A 24,055-nucleotide genomic window follows, 5' to 3' on the forward strand; every position below is an offset into this window, starting at 1 on the left:
AAGGAAGGATTTTGATTCCTGCCGAAGGCCCAGGCAACGATCTCATTTCTTTTCCCAACGAGGGCAGAGCAACAGCCACTGGAGCGGTTCAGGGGGCCGTAATGGAGAAGGGAAACGGGAGCTGAGAGCAAGGGAGAGGTTCTTGCCGAAAGATTAAGAGCATTCAAATATTTGCTGGCAGGAGAAAGTCGGGGCTAGGGGGATACAATCCTGAGATAAAAGCTCATGAAAGGATGTGCAAATGAGAACCGGGGAGAAATTGTTCTCCTTAATTAGCAACTGATAAGGCTGGAGATAATGGGCTTAGAGGAAGAGCAGGGAGGGAGGAAATCAATTTGAATAAGGGGGAAAATCACATTTTAATGGTGAGATCAGCAAGGGGCAGGAGGAAAGCTGAAAGATGTGGTGGGATGCAGACAAACAAAAATCTCCATATGAGTTCTCTTTTTTTGGGTGTGATGCAGGGTGGCGGAGAGGATAATGCTGATGGTTCACCCTCATCGTTTTCTGATTTGGCCTGTGCGGAAATGGCTCTCAAGTTTTGTTTTAAATTCTGTGTTTTTGTCAGCAAGAGTATACATTTCTCCTATGTGTGAAATTTGCAGAGGTATTCCCCCCCACCTCCCGAAGACCAGCATCCCTTTATTACACCCCACTTTCCATCAGGCAGGGTGCATACATGGGGAATTTATTTATTTATTTTGATAGTGATAGCTCATTTGTTATAACTCTGTTCTCCTCCTCTTCCTCTCACAACAACAATCATGTGAGGTAGGCAAAACTGAGAGACGACTGGCCTAAGATCTCCCAGCGAGCTTCTCTGGCAGAGAAAACATTTTCTTTCGGTGAGGGATGTTCATAGGTGAAATACGCTTCCTTGGAGGGTGGTGGAGTCCCCTTAGGGGGAAGCTGGATGAGCACCTGGCAGCAGTATGTGTTAAGTCCGGAGAAGTAGAGGGCTGGACTGGATGGACCTTCCAGCTCTGCGTGATTCTGTGTGAAAGAGCATGGTTCAAACCCGAGTTTTCCTTGATCACAGTCTGCTCCTTCAGTTGCTACACCATGACTGGCTTCAGAAGGTTCATCCAGGACTCCTGTCTAGGCATGGGCCAGGACATCTTCAGGATCTCGTTGAGAGCCTTAGCCCCAGACATTGTAACCTTGTGTAACCTGGCCCAATATTGAACAACCGGATGACTGGAAGTGAAACCGCATGAGAACAGTTTGGGTACAGTTGGATAAGCTCTTGTGATGAGAACAGAAGTGCTAAAATGAGGGAAATCTGGACACCGTCAGGTCAACATCTGTCCCACCTGGAAGTTCTCCCAGGTCCTGCAGTGCACAATGCCAGACTCCTGCTTGTTTCCGCCACAATAAATCAGCATGGGATCTGCAGTAATCCCTTTGGAATTTGTGACACTCTGGGCAGCTCTCAGGGCAACATCTGCTTCTACTGGAAGCTTTGCCAGGACCTGAAGAGCGCCACCAGGTTCTTCCTTGTTTCCACTGTGATAGATTAACATGGACGCTGTTAGATAAACATCTGCCTTCACTGGGAGCTCTCCCAGGTCTTGAAGATGCTCCATCTGACCCTGCTTCTCTGGAAAGTGTACTTTGCAACTTTCCCTTTTTGCCTTCAACCTGCAACCTGATTTGACCATACAGTTTTCAAAGGAAACAACTTTCAGCAAAGGTTTACTCCTGCCTGCCTCTGGACAGCAACCTGCTTCCTTCATGGTCTCTTGAGAGCCAGTGTAGGGTTGTGGTTAAAAGCAGCAGTTTCTGATCTGGAGAACTAGGTATAAATCTCCTCCCCATGGAGCCAATTGGGTGACCTTGTGTCAGTCACAGTTCTCTCAGAGCTCTCTCAGAGCTCAGAGGGTGTTGGTTATGGGCAAAAGAAGGGAAAGCAATTAATTGTAAGGTGCTTTGTGATCCCTTCAGGTAATGAAAAGCAGAGTATAAAACCCAACCCTCAATATATGAACCAGGGTTGATCCCACTGAGCTAATAAGACTGGGATCAGCTGCACCTATAGTTAGAGCCAGCATAATGTGGTTAAGAGTGGTGGCCTCTAAGCTGGAGAACTCCGGTTCTCCGAAAGATCTCTTCCCCCCACTTACCTCACAGGGTGCCTGTTGCGGAGAGCGGAAGGGTAGGGGATTGGAAGCCACTTTGAGACTTCCTAGGGCAGGGGTAGTCAACCTGTGGTCGTCTAGATGTTCGTGGACTACAATTCCCATGAGCCCCTGCCAGTGTTTGCTGGCAGGGGCTCATGGGAATTGTAGTCCATTAACATCTGGACGACCACAGGTTGACTATCCCTGCCCTAGGGTAGTGAAAAGTGGGGTATAAAAACCAACTCTTATTCTCCTCTTCCTCCTCATCATCATTATTTTATTATAATTATATACCACCCTCATGGCTGAGGGTGTTTTACATGGAACATGGGTGCTAATAGGGTTACATAGAACATCATCATCATTAATAATAATATGTGTCCTTGAGTGACCCTAGTTTTCCATCAGTTCTCACCCTGTTTGGCTTCAGCTCCCATCGGCCTACACCCTTGTCTGGCCATCTAAGGAGTCAGTCAGAAGACCCCGAGAACAAAACTTCCCAAGCAGGCCACGAGAACTGGGGGATAAAAATATGGAGATGGTAGATAAGATTGTCGGGGAGGATTTGCGAATTCAGAGAGCCCTGGCCAAATTCGCCGTCCCGCCGTTGTAATCCTAATTGGATCTCCGGCACCCAAGGCCGTTGGCCTTTTGAAGGATGAAGAGGAAGGATGGGGCATCGGCCAGGTGATTGGTGCTCCATGTGGCCATGGGGAATAAAAAAACCCATCTTGGAAAATCCATCCCCATCAGCCAATGTACAAAAACAGAGACAGGCTGATCTGGCACTTGACCGAAGCACAAGGCTAAGTGGCCGCCCAGGGTGAGAACTTTTGCAGGGCAGCCGGTTGATTTAGTACCAAGGTCTTTCAATTGACTTTAGCTCTATGGGGCGGGGAGTGGGGGCTTGCCTTTGTTTGGCATCTTGCATGCTATTTTCCCAGAGCAGGGATGGCAAGGAAGAGCCTCTTGCTCCCAAACAATTAACACCTCCCGCTTTATTTACTCAGCCGAAGCTTTTCTGCTGTGAACGCATGGGTCTGGCGGCCTCGTCTGGAGGAGAGGGCAGCATGGCGCTCGATTAAGAGGACGGAGATCTCAGTGCGGCCGCTAAACAAACCCTTCTGTTTGCCAGGCTACCGCAGGAGAGGAGTTTCAGCGACCAGAGGAAGAAGCAGACGAGGCCTTCTCGTTTTCTTCTTTCCCCTTCCCTCCTCCTCGGAACCCACCGGGGTGACCGCTTGTTCGGAGGTGAAATGATGAAGAAGCAGCCAGGCACCCAGCGCCTTGAACCAATCCAGCCTGGGATGCCAGTCTCAGCTGATCTTGCCCCAATCAGGCTCGGCTTGCACTGCCCAGCTAGTCCTGCCCCACAGCATGGAGGAAATACAGCTGGCCTCAACCTTATCGACCCCGGTTCTTGACCTGGTGGAATGAGCTCCCAAGTAAGATTTGGGCTCGGCTGGAAATTGTTGTCTTAATTCCGCCATAACCAGGAAACGGGACTTGGAGCAAAGAAGGGAGATGCCATTTGAATGACTCGAGGAAGTGAGCCATGCTCCAGAGTTCCAGGCAAGATGAAATGAGGGAAAGAATGCATAACCTCAGACAGTTCCAACCCCCCCCCCCCACAGGACCAATAACCTGGACTCAATAACACTGATATCGAGATGAGATTAATGAGCCGATATGGATGTCAACCTCCAGGTGGGACCTGGGGATCACCTGGTTTTACAGCTCATCTCCAGCGACAGAGATTCGTTCCCCTGGAGAAAATGGCTGTTTTGGAGGGGGACCTCCATAGCATCATCATCATCATCATCATCATCTTCTTCTTCTTCTTCTTCTTCTTCTTCTTCTTCTTCTTCTTCTTCTTCTTCTTCTGCAGGCTGACATGGCTACTCGCTTCCGGAAGCAATTCAAGAGGAAGAACAGTCAAAACCCCTGAGCACACAATACAAATTCTGCTTCCCCTTGAATGTCAACCCCGGCTCGGATTGCACTCGGCCGCGTCCAAGAGACTCCCTGGATACTTCAATCCGTCTTGTTAATTAAGGCGCAGGTGTGAAATAACCCTTTGCCAAGTTCAATATTGTTACACTTGATTCCTAGACCAACAAAGGAAGAGGAGAAGGCAACCGGGGTGCAGGGGGAGGCATTTGGCACATCCGTTGCCTCAGGGCACAAAGGAACCTGGAAGATGTCCACAAACCCATCTGTAGAGGATGGAATGGGGGACAGGAGAGAGAGAGAGAGAGAGAGAGAGAGAGAGAGAGAGAGAGAGAGAGAGAAGTCTAGGATTGTTGGTTTTGTGAGGTTTTTTTTTTTTTTTGCAAAAAACTGAACAGCATCGAGTTCTGCGGACAAGGTGACAAATGGACAATATCGGTTTGCCTCATTCTCTTGCATTAAAAAACAAACAGAAGCATATGCTTGAGACTCCCCCTGCTCCCAAATTAGTTCAGCTTTAAGAAATGCTCCACGTTGGAGGGGCCATTTGACTAATAAGGAAATAGGCCAGTGGGCTGCTGCCCTGAAGGGAGACTGGCAGCCAGGAGCAAGCTGCGCTGAGCACCAGAACTGTGGACCATTTGGCTTTGACCCTTCTGCAGTAATGGTGCTGCTGACCATCAGTCGTCTCCTTCCCATCCCACTGTCTATTTGTGGGAGCAAGCAAACTATGCCTCCCTCCCTCCCTTCCTGCCTCCCTCTCTCCCTCCTTCCCTCCTTTCTTTACTCTCCCTCCTTCCTTCCCACCCTGCTTCCCTTCCTCTCATTCTTCCCTCCCTCCCTCCCAGTTTCCCTTTCTTCCTTCATCGCTTCCTTCCTTCCTCTCTTTCCTCCCCACCCACCCCCGGCTTTTCCATCTTCATGTGCTGGCTGGGAAATTACTCTCCCTTTGTTATGTCTCATTGGCTGTTTCTCATTGTTCCAGCACAGCAGTGAAAACAGGAGGAAAAGAGCCTGTTGCTGAGATCTAATGTAAAGAAAAGAAATAATCTTGAAATGGCAGGCCTGGGTTTCCGCAAGCGCCAACTCATTGGCCACGCTGCCTGGGGCCCCACAAACATAACTGGCCAGTGCCCGGGGACTCCCTCGGCTCGCATCGATGAGATGATTTCATTTTGCAATGTGGAAAAGGAATGGCTCGGCTGAAATCTCCCGTCGTTTGCTGGCTCGTTCTGCAAATGAACGGCGGCCTGGAAGACATGGCGAGCATAGGAGGATGGATCCGCAGCTGGAAAATCGACACCCAGGGGAGGCTCCCGTGTTTGGCACATGGGTACAAAGTCGCATTCTTGCTTGTGCGGCAGTTCCGCAGACAGTTCTGCTAGAGCTCCTTATCAAGACTCCCCACCGCAAGCCGCTGATTCCTGCCACCACTCTGAAGACCAGCAGCAGGAAGCATTTTAAAAAATAATCGTGGCATCAGTGGCAGGATGGCATCTCCAGGTCAAACTCGGAAGAGACTTAACAGGGCAAACACAGAGGTGACATCACGGGTCAAATACGGAAGTGACGTATCAGGTCAAACAAGGAGGTGACATCACGGGTCAAACAGAAGTGACGGGTCAAATGGAAGTGACATCACAGGTCAAACACAGAATTGACATCATGGGTCAAATGACAGGTCAACCATGGAAGTGGCATCATACTGCTTTGGGGTTTTGAGGAAACTGTATTGTAAAACCATAGCAGCATGATGTCGTTTCTGAGTTCGGCCCAGAAATTATACCACACTGCTTATGTCCTGTGCTCCTGCCTCCCAGTTTCCTTCTGATTGCTTCTCCTTCCTTGGTAGCATGCTGGATGGTGGATCTTGGGCCGTCTTTGCAGTCCAGCCTTCAGCTTCTGAATTCACGGCCTCCTTTGGATTTGAGCCTGGGCCATAATGGAAACCAAGGCCTTTGTTTAGGAAGCCCCTGAACACCTTGAAAAAGCTGCTTTATACTGAACATAAAAGCGTCATTCATTCTATCAGGCTGACAGCCAGCATGGTGGTGTCATGGTTAAGAGTGGCAGGCCTATCATCTCGAGAGCCAGGTTTGATTCCCCGCTCTTCCTCCACCTGCAGTCAACTGGGTGACCTTGGGCCAGTCCCACTTCTCTTAGAGCTGTTCTCACTGAATAGTTCTCTTAGGGCTCTCTCAGCCCCACTTACTTCACAGGGTGCTTGTTGAGGGGAGAGGAAGGGTAAGCAATTGTAAGCCACATTGAGACTCCTTGGGAGAGGGAAAAGCAGGGTGCAAGGAACCAGCTCTTCTTTTCTGGTTCTGCTTCATGACTAAATAGCTGATTGTAAAGATTTATAAAAATTTTCTTGCTGTGCTCCATGCTGGGTCAGAATTCCAAATAACCCTAAAAGTTCATAAAGATTGGGGACCCATGGTCTCCTTAGACTGGCAGTGACTCTACAAGGCAGCCCTTTTTAACCTTTTGCCTGTGGAGATACCGCTGAAATATTTGTCAGCTTCTGGGGTACCTGAAGGTGATGTCAGCTGGCAATGCCTTCCTGCCACACACCCCCTCCAGAAGTGAGAGGGGCCTTGGGTGGCAAAGGCTTAAATGCCCAGGGCCCTTCCCTGGGTGGCAAAGGTTTAAATGCCCTTCCCACCTCCTACAGGCACATCATTGGCCAATTTGGCAGGAGGCGGGTCAACCTTCCCAAATAAAGATCAACATTTTAAACAAAACCCTTTTTCTTTTGTCTCTGCTTAGAGCTGGAAATGGCAGGCGCAGGCTGTGAGGGTTCTACCCTGCTGCCATTTTGAAAACCCCTATGCATCAGTACCAGTGAGGGGCCTTGGTACTGTGGTTGGGAAACCCTGCTCAAGGATCTGAGGCTGAGGTCTTTCCCTTTCCCCCCTGTCTGGTCCTTTAAGCGGGAGATGCCAGTTATCAAACCTGGAACCTTCCACGTGCCGAGCAGATGCTCTGCCACTGAACCTCCGCCCCTCCCCTGCCTTCCAGTGACTCGGCTACGACAGGTGTGGTTGTCTTGTCCTGCCTCTGGCTGCCGAGAGAGACGCTATTTAATTAACCCGGGCAAACACTCCTTCCTCTTAATTCCACATGAGGTAGAAGACAAGCCTCAGGGAAAGTTAAGATAATAGCAGCAAAAAGAAAACATGACAAGGTCTCCAAAGCTGCTCAGGTTTTCGCTATTCAGAGGAACGACCGCGCGGGCATTTTGCACCCAGCGTTTCCCTCGCTGAGCCGTACAATCTGGTTATCATACGGAGGACATAATTAACTCCTTATTTCAATCAAAAGCAGTGGGAAGAGAGGGATGGAGACAGTCCGTAACCGTGGGCATCTCGATCGTCCAACTGGGGCCTGAGGACGTTCTCGGTTGCCAGCCTGTGTTTCCTGCCGTTTTATCGGCTTCTCTTGCAAGTCGTGGAGCTCTTTGATACACTGCGGGGATCCTCCCAGAGTCGGGGCGAGGGGGAACCCAAAGATGGCGGCTCTGAGCCCCGCTGCAGATATTCTGGCTTGAAACTGGGTAAGGAGAGTGGAGGAGAAACATGCGAACCCCCAAAGCTGTGGGTTTCAACCATGCTCATGCGGGAGCAGGCAATAGAACCAAGAGACAGGTGAAAGAACCTCTTACACTCTCATAAGAGGCAAGACCATTGAGACATTCTTGATAGAAAAGAGCTCGGAGTTGCTTTAATCAATCCAAGAGGGTACAGCTGGAAGTATCATGGTAGAAGTCTAGTGTTAAGAACAATGGACATGGCTAGTCCTAGGAGACATTTTGGCCCCACCCCCACCAGTACACCATGTTTCTCGCCATGAGCTATTCCCACCACAGGCTTTTGTCTTCAAAGATCAGTTAGGCATGTTGATGACGTTGGTGGTGGGGACGCTATGGTTTTGGAGCCAAACTCTATGGTAGAAGGCTAATTCTACAACAGAGGTTTTGCCCACAAACTAGAGTGTCACCCTCAACGTGCCTACATTACTTCTGGGTGATGTTGGCACGTCAAGGGTATTTCCGGCTTCTTCCCTTCTTGCTTCCCGCCATCTGGTCCAACAAACCTGTCAACCCTTACTGGCTACTTTTCTCTGGTAAGGTATGCACTCTATTCCAATAAAGCCCTGGGCTATTTGGGTGCTGCATGCTGTGGAGAGATTACAGCTAGGCTTGGTTCTTTGGGGGGAAGGAAATGGGTGTTAGATGCATGCTGGTGGGTTCACTGCTATAAGAGCAGCAGGACTGATGAAAAGAATGCAGGAATGATGATGATATCTGTTCAGTTTTGTCCAACCCTCGGCGATTCTATAGGAAAGTTTTCTCCATACGCCTCTGTCTCTGACTGCTTCTTTTAGTTGGTTCATGGTCATCCCTGTATTGGCTTTGATCGTGTTGAGCCAGCAGATCCTTTGGTGACCACGTTTCCTTTTGCCGTTGACCATGCCGAGCATTCATGATTTTTCTAGCAAGTTTGATCGCGTAATGTGTCCAAAGTCAGTGAGCTTTAGCCGTAATATCTTGCCTTCTAATGACATAGTTGGTTTGCTCCTCTCTAAAACAATCTTGTTGGTAACTTTGGCTGTCCATGGTATTTGCAGCATTCATCTCCAACACCATAATTCGAAAGCATCTATTCTCCTCCTGTCTTCCCTCTCCAGGGTCCAGCTTTCGTATCCATAGGTTGTTATGGGGAAGACAATGGCATTGACTAGCCAGCACTTTGTATTAAGGCTGATATCCTTACTCTTCCATATTCATGCCTAACATGACATTGCGTTCCGGCCCAGTGTTATTCGCCGTTTGATTTCACAGCTGCATCCCCCACTTTGATTGATCATAGAGACAAGAAAGATGAAATCATCAATACATTCAATGTTCTCATTGTCAATCGTGACTTTGGTGCTACTGCTAGAAGTTGTCATGATCCTGGTCTTTTTGATATTTGCTATAGTCCCATCTTTTCACTTCTTTTAGTCTCTTTATCAGGGTCTTCAGATAAGCCTCCAAAGAACATTCCAATTTAGCTGCTCTAGTGGCATTATCATATCAATGGCTACCAAGCCTCCCACAAGACCAGATTTCCTGCTGCTGGCCCTGTTTGCCTGCCACCTCCCTCAGCAGCAAGAGGAATCATAGAATCATAGAGTTGGAAGGGGCCATACAGGCCATCTAGTCCAACCCCCTGCTCAACGCAGCATCAGCCCAAAGCATCCTAAAGCATCCAAGAAAAGTGTGCATCCAACCTTTGCTTGAAGACTGCCAGTGAGGGGGAGCTCACCACCTCCTTAGGCAGCCTATTCCACTGCTGAACTACTCTGTGAATTTTTTTTTCCTGATATCTATCCTATATCGTTGTACTTCTAGTTTAAACCCATTATTGCGCATCCTTTCCTCTGCAGCCAACGGAAACAGCATCCTGCCCTCCTCCAAGTGACAACCTTTCAAATTCCCCACCCATGGCCCTCCTGGCAGTTGTGAGGCATTGCGAAGTGCGCAGCCCTAAAACAACATCAGTCGGCAAGACACAGAAGTGTCAAATTGAATCCCCTCCGTAATCTTTCCGGTGAGCACATTTATTAAAGCAGGCCTCGGAATTCCCCAGAGTGCTTGATCTGGGTAACATTAAATTAAAAAAAAAAATTAGAAGTGGAAACCAGCCCGCACCGACATGAAATCTCTTCTAGCCCACCACGGCGAAGAAGAAGAAGAAAAGAAAAAGAAGAGAGAGAAGCCCAATGAAAAATGGATTTACAAAGATTTAAACGCGTACATCGAGAGCGAAGGATGACTCTCTCCCTCCTCTCCCGGAGGCTCCCTGCATGCGAGTAATAAAGTTTTAATGAAGAAGTGAGGATTTTCCAAATTCAAATTGAAATCTCTAATCTTCTTGGGCTGAAGAGGGGTTAGGAAGCGCAGCTTGCCACAGTCCCCCAGGTATTTTTATGTTTATTTTGCAGGGGAAGTGGAGAAAGTGTAAGGAGCATGACAGTTGTCTGAGACGGGCGTACAGGTGGGCTCGGAGGCCGAGTTCACAATTGTCAGTGGCTGTGAGAAGCTCAGCCCAGGAGCACAGTTGCCAACTTTGGGCATGACGTTTGATGTCCAGGTTATCAGGTCCCCTGGAGAAAATGGCGATTTCGGAAGGCAATTATTTATAATTATTATAGTTGTTTTCTGCCACATCTCCTGAGACTCAGGGCGGGTTCCATCACAATCAGATAACATCTAGGATAAAATGGAGATAAAATATGAAATTGTTTAGCCTAGCCCATTTGGTGTAGTGGTTAGGAGCGCGGACTTCTAATCTGGCGAGCTGGGTTTGATTCCCTGCTCCACCTCGACATGCAGCCAAAAAAATTCATAGAGTAGTTCAGCAGTGGAATTGGCTGCCTAACGAGGTGGTGAGCTCCCCCTCGCTGATGGTCTTCAAGCAGCGGCTGGACAGCTCCTCCTGGATGCTTGAGGCTGACCCTGCATTGAGCAGGGGGTGGGACTAGATGGCCTGCATGGCTCCTTGCAACTCTATGGCTCTCTGATTCTATGACTCCTTATGTTCAAACGGAGTAGCAACATGTTTCCATCGGAAAAGTGGAGGTTTTAGGATGTTGGGTTCTGGAGGGAACTGCCATGTCAATGCAGTTATACCTGTTTTGCACTTTTACCTCCCTCTGGGGCTGTTTACCCAACCCCTTCTATTGTGAATTAACATCCAGCCCCTCCTCCCCATTGGAGCTCTTCACAGAGCCATTTCTGATGGCGTGACCCTCTCAGATCCTCCCCACGCCAGGTAAACCACTCCCAAGGGTCAATTAAGATGTCTTGAGGTGATTAGAACTTGTCACTGATGAAACCCAGTGGCAATTAGCAAATTAATTTTTTAAAAAAATAAAAAAACTCCTTTTGATTAGTACTCAGCATAATTCCCTCCAATTTATTCAAAGTTCACAACTCCAGGGGGTGAGATATCGGCAGAAATACTTTATTTATATCCTTATATTTGCCTCCCTTCCAATCAGCTTTTTGTGAATCTAGTTAATCATCAACGCCTGTAACTTGTTATCTTGGAAAGTGGGTGCCGGCTGAGCTGTCACTCCTTCTGATTGCTGTCGGGAGGCAGTTTGGCAAGAAAGTGGGTGGTATTTTTTGGGGGGGGTGAAGAACTTCAAGCAGGGAGAAAAACTGGCATGCCGTGCGGGACAGGACGTGGGGGGACGAATGGACCCCAACCCAGATTCCAAATACAAAGGACCGAAAGCCATGTCAAAACACCAGGGAGGTAGAAATAATATGAAGGGGAGTCTCCCGCCTGCACGGGACCTGAGGATCTCCCACCAGCACTGGCCAAAAGGCCTGGGAAGCCCAGCCTAGCCCAATCCCTTCAGGAGCTAAGCATGACCAAATCTGGCTAGTGTTTGGATGGGGGAACCTCCAAGGATTTGGGTGGTAGTTCCTCCAAGGAACACCAGGGGTCATGACTTGGAGGCAGGCAGGGGCAACGTCACCTCTGAACGTCCCTCACGTGGCTGCCAGATGATTCTGGGACCTCCTGTTTACACGACATGCATGCTGTATAACAGACAAATAACTATGACCCAAAGAGAGACCATCCGAGGAAACATCTTGTGATCCACAGGCTGGAATATTTTTGGCAGTAGGACTGTCTGCTTCCCTCCCAAACACCTGAAGGTTTCTGGGGGCCCTTTTGTAAGGGTCTGGAACAAGGCGCCCATGGGCACCTGCCACATCCTCCTGCCCCCAAGCAAAGGGCCAGTGCAGACAAGGGATGCTTCAGAAGACCCAAGGAATGCAGATAAGTTGCCAAACTCCAGGTGAGGCCCAGAAATCTCTTTGAATCACAACTGATCCCCAAACTATGGAGCTTAAGTCCCCCTGGAGAAAATTGCTGCTTTGGATAGAAGAGTCTCTAAGCCATGAGGTCCCCATGAGCTCCTTTCTTTCTCAAAATCCCGTCTTCCTTGGGCTCCACTTCCAGATCTCAAGGAATCTCTCATGACAGAGCTTGTGACTCTAGTGGGGACAGGAAATTGCCTGATTAAGCCCCTGAGAGCTCTGTGGATTTTCAAACTGTTTTTCCTGTCCCTTGAAATGACCATTCCTCAATAGTCTGTTACTGTAATCTGGGTGTCCCGAGTCAGCACATCTCAGAAACTGAGCAGGGTTGGCCTTGGTTAGGACTTGGATGGGAGAACCACCAAGAATGTCCAGGACTGCTACACAGAGGCTGGCAATGCCCAACCACCTTTGAGGGCATACAGACACTGTTTCCATGCTGGGAACTTTGCTGCCCCACCTCCTGAGTGGGAGCACAAATCTGGGGCGGACGAGGTACACTGGGCCAAAGTCTCCCCCGGCTGGGAGCAGGAAGAATCCGGGCAACCTGCCGGGACTTAAACTCCAGCTTGCAGCCCAGCGCAAAAACTCCAGTGCAGAAATGGTGATGTCTCATCTGGGCTTGAAAATTCAAACTGTCTGCTCCTTGCTGGCTTGTTTCAACACATTCAATAGGCTTCAACTCACCTCCCGTAACCGCCATCTCAGGGCTTTCCCCTGGGGAGAAAAATATATATAAATAACACCTATCCCATGAATATTCATCCTATTTACCAGCTTCCCATTACAACGGAGGGTGTGTGTGCGTGTGTGGCATTATTCAATGTTTCTTCGTTTGGTCTCTGATTTGATGAATTATTAACCCATTAATTCATTAGTCCGTCGTTGTTCCTCTGCTAATTTTGTGAGTCTCCAAGGGGCTCTGCATCGGAGCGAAGTTCGAGGTCTCTGATGAGATAAACGGAGATATTTTGATGCATCTCTTTATGTGGAGAACTCTCAAGGGTTTCTGGCGGATCAAAATCCGGACACCACCAGCCTCTCTCCTTGAAAACTTTGCAATGAAAAGACGTCATTCGTATTTGAAGATAAGAAGGATCTTTGAATTGCAGCATCTGCCTGCTGCTAATATCCTTGACTCCAAGATCTAAGTTGCAAAGACATTAACGGGATATTTTTATTTTTGTAGGATATGCACGGAGGTTTAACTTTTACAGGTGCCATTTCATATGTCCCCTAAATTTGAGCCTATGGGCACATTTGGAATTCTGACACAGCAAGGACAATACAGCCGCAATATGCCTGCAACAAAAATGGCTGCTGAAGAAGGCGGAGCCAGCTACAAAATACCCCACTTTTTACTACCCAAGTAAAGTCTCAAAAGTGGTTTGCAGTTGCCTATCCTTCCTCTCCCCACAACAGACCTCCTGTGAGGTAGGTGATGCCAAGAGAGCTCTGATAGAACTGTGATTGGACCAAGGTCACCCAGCTGGCTGCATGTGTAGGATCAAACTTGGTCCTTCGGGTTAGAGGCTGCCGCTCTTAACCACTGTACAAAGATGGCTCTCAGGCACAAGGGGTGGAATCAGCCACAAAACGGCCACTGCAGGAGATGGAGCCTGCCACAAAATGGCTATCTCATCTTACCTTCAGGTCCCTGCCTTAGATTTTTTTTTTAAATCTGCATAATTGATACAACACTTCTATGGGCAGTCAGAAGCCCCACTGAGCAAGGGCTCAGAAAGTCCCAGGTTCAGTCCCCACCTCTTCACTTTAAAAATGAGATTCCAGCAGGAGAGAATGCTGCACTTGAAAGACCAATGGTTTCAGGTGGCAGTGAGCAAGTTAGCATGACTGGACACTCTACATGTGTATAGGTGTTATGTCCTTGAATCAGACGTCTCTCTTGGTCTTAACCCGGGAGATGACCTCTGATCCTTCTTCTCTCTGTCCTCTCCCTCTCTCCACATGGCTGTACGGACGATATCTCCTTGAATCGGACGCCTCTCCTTATCTTAACTTGGGAGCTGCCTTCTAACCCCCTTCTCTCCTCCTCGCCCTCTCCCTCACTTCACATGGCCTTCCGTGGAGACTCACGTCTCTGCAGTTCTCTCCTGGAGGGCCAATGGCCTCATCCTCCGGATTTAGCTGTCCACTTGTAACGGCCTCACTCTTTCAATGAGGCTTCTCTCTCTACTGTGAACTGGATCGACTTGAATGAACGTTAAGCTGACTTATTTTTTTTTCTTGCAATATGCTTTTTGGGAGATGGATTTGCTGCACTCAGATCACGCTCCTAGAACTGGGCAAAACTCTGCTCCGTTAACCAAACTGTCCTGGTCTTTATTGCTGAGTCCTGTCCTCTGCTGCCAGGAGGAACAGCTCCTCTTGGTGACAGGCTTTCCAATATTTCAAGAGAGCTATCACATTAACCCTTTCCACCCCCTCTTCTCCAGACTGGACATTCCCAAGTCCCTCGGCCTCTCCTCGTCCCCATCGTCCTCTTCTGCGACCCACTTCCTCCTGTCCAAATCCTTTCTGGGACTTTGCCCTAGTGTTGCTTCCCTGTCCGGTCCACCCAAAAAGGATGCGTCATAATCCTATCTTTGATCTCCGGCTGCCAAAGCCACTCCATCCTCTTTCCATTTTATCTCCTTCCATTCTCCTTCTCTCTCTCTCTCTCCCTCCCTCCCTCTCTCCCTGGACTTCTTCCCAGTCCATCCACTCAATCTTCCTTCTATTTAAATTGGAGCTATTTATAGAACTAGCTGTACGTGAGGGCCGTTCTTCAAACTGGATTCCGTGATTTTCTTAGAAATAATGCTGGATAGGGGGTGGGGGGAGGGATGCCATGTCTTCGTGCAAAAAAAAAACTAAACTAAAAACCCGAGTTTAAAAATCCATCTGGAAATGACTTCTTGGCCCTCTTTTTTAAAAAAAAGAAGAAGGAAGAATGAAAGTTGTTTTCTTCCTTCTGTAACTGAAACAATACCCTCCAACCCAAACGACCTTTTATGAGGAGAATTTACCATTTTTATTTCATTGCCATAAAAAGACAGATTTATGTTGGTTTGTTTGTTTCTCCCTGTCTAGAGAACAAAGCTAGACAGAGATTGGAACATGGCCACTTTTGAGGGGGTCCCGAAACGGCTCCATCCACAAAATATCTAGGATTTTTCCAATGCAGAGGTGGTAATCATATGACTCATGGGGTTGCCAACCTCCAGGCAGTGGGTGGCAATCTCCTGAACTTACAACTTGGTCTGCAGACCACAGAGATCAATTCCACCTGGAGAAAACGTCCACTTTGGAGGATAGTCACTGTACCCTGCTGAAGTCCCTCTCCAAACCCTTACCCTCCCCAGACTCCACTCCCCAACCTCCAAATTTGGCAACTCTAGGAGGTCCCCACCCACCATGGACATTTTCTGAAGCCAGAAATCTCCCGTTTCCAAAAACATCCCCCTCCCCTTTATTTACATGAAAAAAGCAATGTCACAAGTTTGAAATCCGGTTGTTATTTTGCTTCCTCCTTGTGCATTTCCATTCCGCCCTCTTTTATTCATCTGGGGGCCTTAGGGAACAACCCACCCCCCTCCAGACCTGGCCTCACCTCGGCATCGGCACCGTCGGGAATAGCCGAGACTGCGGCTCGGAATGTGAAACATCCATCAAACTGGGGACATTTTTATTGTCTCTGGATCCACACGGGCCTGCAGCTAATGTAATAGAGACCCTGTTCTCTGCTGCTCGTGCTCTCCGAAGTGCCTTTGGGTCCAGAAGAGGGCCCCAAACCTATTAGCTCAGCCTGCGGCCTCTGCGGGAAGCCTGCCTCGGAATGAGGAGCAGTTTCGTCATAGATGCTTCAGGGACTTCACAGACTGCTGTGCAAACTCTTGCGTATTCCCTCCCACCCCCAGCAACACAAGGTGGGCACATGAACATAAGAAGCTGCCTCCTACGGAATTAGACCCTGGGCCTGTCAATGTTGGTATTGCCTACTAGGACCTCCACCTGAGACCTTGGAGAGCCATAAAGGGGTTGTGACGTAGTGGAAGAGCATTTGCTTGGCGTGCGAAAGGTCCCTGGTTCAGTTCTCGGCATCTCCAGTTAAAAGGGTCAGGCAGCATGTGAGGAGATAGACCTCTGCCTGAGATCCTGGAGGACCTCAGAGAGGGGCTGTAGCTTAGTGGCAGAGTCTGTGCTTGTCATGCAGAAGCCCCCTGGTTCAATTCCCGGCATCTCCCGTTAAAAGGACCAGGCAGGAGGGGATGGGAAAGACCTCCACCTAAGACCCATGGACAGGGTCTGTGGCTCTTTGGAGTCTCATAAGACAGACCTTCACAGTGGCTGTTGCTGATCACAATGGATGCCCTACAAGTGGAGCAGCCAGCTCTCTGTTAGGAAATTCCTAGAGATTATGGGGGGAGGTGTGTGAGAAGAGAGGATAACGGTCTCCAAAGAAGCCATTTTCCTCCCGACAAACTATTCTGTCTTCCATGGAGACCTCTTGGAATGCCCAGAGATCTCCAGGCCCTGCCAGGAGGCTGGCAACCCTTCCAAGCCTGTTTGTGGAGCACCTCATCTGCCAATTTACATTGTTTCTTTGAATTAACATGTTATCCGCGTGCTGCATTGAGCATCACTCATGACAAAAAGACTCAACTAGGGAAATGCAGGGAGGAGTGCCGGGGGGGGGGGAGCGGACCTGGTCACAAACTGAGGCCTCGGTGGATCTTGGCAAGCGTTTGCAAAATGCCAACTAAGCCGCTGCCCGCTTTGCATCTCTGCCTCTCCCCCAAACTGAAGAATGCTATTCGAGACAGATGCAAGCCGCAGCAGTAGATTTTTTGTTGTTGTTGTCGTTCCGTTTGGTGAAATAATCCCCACTTCCTATTTACTCCTCCTGCTGCTGAGCCTGTACATTCAAACTAAATCTGTCCCTTTGTTTTTGCTGGCTTTTAAAGTCTTAATTTATTTCCATATTTTTTTTGTTCTGTTTTTCGCTCCCTCTGCAGAAATGCAAGCAAACCAGTCCCTGCCGTCTGTTCCGTTTCCCTTTTCCATGCACGTCGCTCTTTAGCAAAAACCAGGCTCTGGATTGCTTCTACTTTTGGAGGGAATGATTCGGCATGCCTGGATACTGGTGGGAGGGATACTACATCCCTCTAATGGTTTACAGATGTTCTCTCTTTGGATGGGAGGCCTCTCTTGGTCTTCACTTTGGAGCTACTCCCTGACCCCTCTCTCTCCCTTTGTCCTCTCCCTCCTCCACATGGTCTGTATGGGTGTTATGTCCTTGGATGGGATGCCTCTCTTAACTTGGGAGCTGCCCTCTGATCCCTCCCCCTTCTCTCTCCCTTTGCCCTCTCCCTCCTCTCCATATGGCTTTCCATGGAGGCAAGTCTCTTCTAGGGTGTATAGGTGGTATCTCCTTGAATGGGATGCCTCTCTATATCTTCATCTGGGAGCTGTTCTCTGACCCCTCCGCTTTCTCCTTTTGCCCTCCCTTTCTTCACATGGCCTTCCATGGAGACACGTCTTTCCAGGTCCCTGAGACAATGCCCTCATATGCTCATAAACATGATGCTGGCCATATGTGATAGGGAAAGTAATCTTTAGATTAGGCTTCTTTCTCTCTCTGCTCTCTCTCCTCTCTCTCCCTTAGTCCTCTCCCTCTCTCCACGTGACCCTTCAATGGGATGCCTCTCTTCGTCTTTACCTGGGAGCTGCTCTCTGACCCCTCTTCCCTCCCTCTGCCTTTGTCCTCTCCCTCTATCTTCCACATGGCCCTGGGGGCTGCTCTCTTTGTTTTTAGATGGGAGGTACCCTCTGACCCCTCTTCTCTCTCTCCATCTATGTCCTTTCCCTCCTTCCAGATTACCTGAGAGCTGCCCTCTGACCCCCTCCTCCCTCTCTCTCCTCTCCCTCTCTCCACATGGCCTTCCATGGAGGCACATGACTCTGCAGGTATCCCATATAGAGACAATGCCCTCATCATCCCACACTCATGATTCCGGACAAGCTAGATATTTGTGCCAGGGAAAGTACTTTTAGATTAGGTTTCTTTCCCTTCCTCCTCTCCTCCTGCTCCCACTTTGTCCTCTCCCTCTCGCCACATGGCTCATATAGATCTAGATCCTTGAATGGGATGCCTCTCTGTGTCTTCACCCGGGAGCAGTTCTCAGACTCCTCCTCTTTCTCTCCCTTTGCCCTCTCCCTCTTTCACTTCACATGGCCTTCCATGGAGGCACACAACTCTGCAGGTCCCTCCTGTTTCAGGGAAAGGAGTGTTCTGATTATGCTTCTTTCCCTTCATTTTGATCGCGGCCTGAATGCGAACCGGATTGACTTGAGTAAATGTCAGTTTACCACTTTCCTCTTTTGCAGTCTACCTCTTGAGAGGTTTCTTTCCTGCCCTCAGGGTCATGCTTCTACGGAAGGGCAAAACTCTGCTAGACAGAGCCAGATCTCCTAGCATGCCCCTTTGTCAAATCCCGTCGCTCTAGCTCTGCACTGTTCTTACTGAAGAATCTGACATCACTCAATCCAGTCCCTTTTCTATTACTGCCCGGGGCATCTCTTTCCCTGCCTGAAGTCAACCATGTAAACAGGGCCGTCTTCTCACTAATTAATCAGAAGAAGGCTCGAGCACCTGGTGCTTTGGCTCCTGCTCATCTCCTTGTGTTCATGCGCGTTATGTGGCATCAAGTCGCTTCCAGCGCATGGTGATCCTATGAATTCATGGCTCCAACCATGTCAGATCATTAGCAGCCCTGCTCAGGTCTTGCGGAGTAAGCGACTTGAGGGATGTGATCCAACTCACGTTTGGGTCTGCCTCTTTTTTGGCTGCTTTCAGCTTTTTCTAGCAGGATTGTCTTTTCCAGGGACTCAAAGGAGATAAAATTTGATTTATAACCCGCCCTTCCTCAAAGGCTCAGTTGAAGGAGAGTAGGTTTTTATACCCCGTTTTTTCACTGCCCAAAGGAGTCTCCAAGTGGCTTGTAATTGCCTTCCCTTGCTCTGCCCACAGCAGACACCCTGCAAGGGTGAATTTCCTGCATTCTGAAGACAGTCGGATTAGGTGGGGCTGAGAGAACTCTGACAGAACTGCTCTGTGAAAATAGCTCTGAGGGAGCTATGACTGGCCCAAGGTCACCCAGCTGGCCTCAGGTGGAGGAGGATGGGGGTATTGAACCTGGCTCTTCAGATTCAAATCTGCCACTCTTAGCCACAACACCGAGCTGGCTCTCAGATTGATAGAATGATTCAGCAGGGCTCTTCTGATGTTCTTTTTAGGGGAAGGCCTCAGCCTCTGTACCTATAGCTGGCCCCCTAGAAGAACTCATAGGCCACTTTGTGAGACGAGATGCTGGACTATATGGACGCCTGGTCTGAGCCAGCAGAGCTTTCCTGTTCATCTTATGTGTCCTGGAGGAGCCAAAGGGGAGACGCAGCCTTACAACTATTGCCAATCCAGTAGAGATGACCCAATGGACAGAGCTAAGGTCCCAGGTTTCCTCAGTTCAAAATGCAGTCCTTCTTACATTCAAGTGACCATCACCACCGAGCCTGCGTGAGCTTCCTGGGGTCTCTAAAGCAGCCAAAAAGGATCACGTGGCAAGAGAAAGTTTGTTCCTCAGGCTGCGAATGCCGTTCTGACAATGACAGAGCGCTGCACGGATCCCGTCTTAAATTATCATATTTCACTTTGTCTCCCAGCTCTTCTGTTTTCATTTTGATTCCGGCGTAATATGTACCCGTTTATGGATAGCAAACCGTCTCTCATTACAGCGAATGGCAAAAACCGGGCGAAAAGCCTGGCTGTTATTGACTTAAGGCGGGAAATGTATATTTTTCTTGATTTGATCTCTTTTGTTCTTCTTAAAAATAATTCCCAGCCCTCTTCTCCCCTTCCCTCCTCCTTTGCTTTAGCTTCCCTGTTATTGCATTTCAATGTATTTTGTAATCAGGACGGGCTCCTGGAATTGGAAGCAACTTTCCCCCCTAATATTTTTTAATATAAGACATGATCGGCCATGATTTTTCTTTGCTACTCAATGTCAGGCTCTGCGTTTTGTTAGGAGAAGCTGAGTTTGGAGTTGCTTCCTGGCCATGGTTGGAATTCAAAGAGGGGAGCGATTGCACCCCTTGCGTAGCCTACAACTATGTTTTGCATGAGAAAGACATTGGGGGGAGTGCCATGGGAGTTGGGGGCACGTCAGTTGAATGGAGAAGACCTCTAAGTTCTCCCCTGTGAACTTGCAATGGCTGGATTCTCCCAGGCTATTTTCCCCGCACAGTCATTCCTTGGAAACGTTCTTGCTCTTGATTCTCTGTATTGAGCCAACGGTTGAGCCGACTCTAGGACTTGAAAAGTGCGATGCTAAGAACCATTTCCTTGGAGTACTCACCATTATGTAGACCTGAGTAGGCTTCTGAGTAGTGGAACGTTTAGGGTGTAGACTCAACAGTGGCTCGGTGCTGGAGCGTCTCTTTTCCATGCAGAAGGTCCAGGGTTCAATCACTGGCATCTCCAGTAAAAAGGGTCAAGGAGGAGGGGAAGGGAAGACCCCTGCTTAACATGCTGGAAAGGTGCTGCCAGTCAGAGCCATCAAGACTGTTCTTGATAAACCAGTGGCCTGACTCAGGAGAAGGGGCGTTTGTGTTGTATGACGGTCAGTGGTGGAACATCTGTCTGGCAGGCAGAAGGTTCCAGCTTCAATCCCTGGTGTCTCCTGTCGGAAAGATCAGAAAGCAGGTTATGTGAGAGTCCTTGGCTTGGGAACCTGGAAAGCAGCTGCCAGTCAGAGTGGGCAATACTGACCTTGATAATCTAACCCATGGGGTCAAGGAGGCACAAAGTCTCTGTGTACTGAGTTGCTGGAGAATGCCATTTTTCTATTTCATGACACCCAGCGGGAGCCATGGGAGAACAGAATATTGCTCCTCCCCTTCATTTACACCCTAGCCCCTCCCCTTCATTTACTCCCAAGCTCCTCCCCTTCATTTACATCCTTCCCTTTATTTACATCCTAGCCCAGGGATGGCCGAACTGTGGCTTTCCAGAAGTCCATGGGCTACAATACCCATGAGCCCCTGTTAGCATGGCCAATTGTCAGGGGCTCATGGGAACTGTAGTCCATGGACATCTGGAGACCCACAGGTTGGTCCCGCCTTGCCCCTCCATTTCTATCTTCACCCCAGCCCTTCATTCCCCTTGCTTGGTCACGCTTTTAACATGACACAGCCTTGGAAGAACCGTAGTTGCAGAAGGTGATTGGTCCCTGAGCCAGGCCAGATCGTACCTATTGGAATTTCATTGTTCTTGCTTCCACTTCCAGGCCCAGCAGCGGTTCTCGGGATGCGTGCTCTCTCCTCTTGCAGGAGGGGGGCTCTTGCTGCTGACATCGCAATATCGGCTGCCCTTCCCATCACTCAGGGCTACCTCCCATCCCCTCAGTCCGTTCCAGCATCAGGCGTTGCCAGAAGTAATTTGGGAAAGTGAGAGAGGAGGCAGGCAGGAGGGAATTAATCATGATCATGTGGCCAAACAGTAAGACCAATGCAAGGCCTCGTCTTTCATTTGAATCCCCCAACACAACTGGGCCGGAGAGGCTGGCCCTCAGCGCTTTTTAGCATCTGCTCCGAAAACACCCAGAAAATCCCCTGTGGAGTCCAAGCAAATCAGGGTCTCCCCAACCCAACCCACTTCTCTCCAGATTGAAATAATTTTGCTGCCTCTTTCATTGACTGCTTGACAGCTTGGGGCAAATACACTAGAACTCCCAAGTGACCAGAACTCGAGAGCATCCAATGAAATGGATGGGCAGTAGGTTCAGGGTGGACTAAAGGAAATACCACTTTACACAGAGAGGGATTCAGATGTGGAATTTGCTGCCAGAGGGTACAGTGATGGCCTCAGAAATGGAAAGCAAGATAGCCGACAGAAATGCTGGTTCTATGAACTTAGAGAGATGGTGAGTAGGTGGGCAGAAGGGATTGCATCTGAGCTTGGGTCTTGTGGCCCTTTTTTGCCTGCCCATGGAATTGCTGATTGCCACTTTGGGGTTGGGAGCCAAATTTCCTCCAAGGATTATATTTTTTGGGGGGGGAGGGGGGCCTCATCTGGGAATAGAATTTGGGTCACTGTGATGGGCAGGTAGTTGTGAATTTCCTGCATTCTGCAGAGGGTTGGACTAGGTGAGCCTGGAGGTCCCTTCCAACTTTATGATTCTATGATTCTACTGAATAATACAGCAGAGAGAGAGAGAGAGAGAGAGAGAGAGAGAGAGAGAGAGAGAGAAGGGGGGGAGAATGAGGGGGACTCATTGCTGTACTTGGAACAAGGAGGAATGTAGCTTCTTACGCTTATAAAAAACTACACTCCCTCCCCCCACCCCCAATAGCACGTACAGCCTCCTTTCGTTCTCTCCATTCTTCACATCCAGAGATCCTTCTGTCTCCACGCCCCTCGGCCCTTCCTGGCCTCCGAATCCCCTCCGGCTTTCCAGCTGTCAATTACCCTCGGCAAAGGCCGATCAATCTTGTGTCTAAACACCATAATGAGCCTCTGCTTTTCATCACAGGAAACCGAGAGATCTTTTACTCTGATTCATCTCTCTCGTCCCTCGGCTGAGGAGCGGGGAGAAAGGTGGCCGGCACCTGAGCCTCCTGAAAGTCGAAGGGAAGGAGGAGCGAGCAGTGATTTCCCCCAAGTGCTTATGGGGAAGGGATAGTGAGGCTGGAATAGGGAGGGGGAAGGTCTGAGTTTTGATTTCATTTTCAGCTCCTGGCTGCCATTGGGGCGATGGATCTAGAGTTCGAGGGAACGGAAGCTGTTCTGGCAGCAAAAATGTTCACACCCTTGACCAGTTCGAGGAAAGAGGACTGTGAACAGTGCAGAACATTGGGATGAATTTCTCCCATCCACTGACACGGCTGGCAGATATTCCTCAACAATGCCACTTTTGGCCACATCTCAGGGAGGAAATTTGATGTGTTGTTTGAGGCTGGCACACCGGGGTAAGACTGAAGCCCTGAACACTGAAAAGCTAGAATTTCCAGGAGGAAGCTAGGCCAAGCTGTTCTCTGGGACGGGTTTATCTGCTGGGAGGTGTTGCGATTCAGGACCCTGGCGAGCTCCCCGTGAAGAGAGATGTTGCTTCAGCACTGACCTGAGCTGCAGGCCAGCTGAATGCTCAGAAACCGGAGCATGGCTGTAATATCCCGTTTCCTTCTTCTGACAGAAGCATTCAAAAGCATTTGCTTTGGTTTTTCAGGTAAAGAAATGGAAACTAGATCGGGCTGCCAGAGCACCACCTGCACATACCAACCCTTTTAAGGCTAACAAGCAACGTGAGATTTGGCGGCCACCGTGCTTCCACATGCAGCCAGCAGGGTGATCATGGACCAGTCACAGTTCTCTCAGAGTTCACTCCACCCCCACCCCATCTGTCTGTTGTGAAGGGGGAACAAAATCAGAGTCCAGCGGCACATTTAAGACCAATAAGGTTGTATTCAAGGTGTGAGCTTTCGTGTGCACGCACACGTTCTCAGACAATGAAATTAGAAACCATCCGAGGACGGAGAGAGTAAATTAGCAGGAAATTTGTAAATAACATCATGACAAAATCCAACAAACATGCAGCGTAATGAAGACGAGCAAATAACCCCTTGCTTGACTTGCAAAGTGAGTTTATTAGGCCTTTGGGTTCAGTTCCTGTTCCCAAAAACGTAAGGGGAATAAAAATGTTAAGGGTAGTGATTAATGGCAGACACTTTCCCAGTTGTGAAAAGGCCTAATTAGAAGAGTCATGCGCACGCACTTCTTCAAGGTGCTATCAGACTCAAATTTTGTTCTGCTACTTCAAATCAAGATGGCTACTCGCCTTAATCTAATCACAAGCATGACTTTGATGTGGCTCCATAACTTGGGGAAAAGTTGAAGGACTGGGAGAAAGCGAAGACCGAAGGGGCAGCTTCAGCACCATCTCCCCTGGAAACGTTCCTCCTTAAAAACGAGATCAAACCCTCTCCTGGCAAATCCTCAATCTACCGAGCACCATTTGAAAGAATGTCAAGACTTTGGTGGGCCTTAAAT

The 24,055-nt window shown here is 49.0% G+C and overlaps 1 protein-coding gene across 1 annotated transcript in view; it reads left to right on the top strand.

The window, feature by feature from the left end:
- Window positions 1-24,055, top strand: part of ELFN1 (extracellular leucine rich repeat and fibronectin type III domain containing 1) — a 178,797-nt gene that overhangs the window by 12,518 nt on the left and 142,224 nt on the right. The window lies entirely within an intron of this gene.

This window comes from Paroedura picta, chromosome 17 (assembly GCF_049243985.1).
Source record: "Paroedura picta isolate Pp20150507F chromosome 17, Ppicta_v3.0, whole genome shotgun sequence".
In the NCBI taxonomy this organism is placed as follows: Eukaryota; Metazoa; Chordata; class Lepidosauria; order Squamata; family Gekkonidae; genus Paroedura; species Paroedura picta.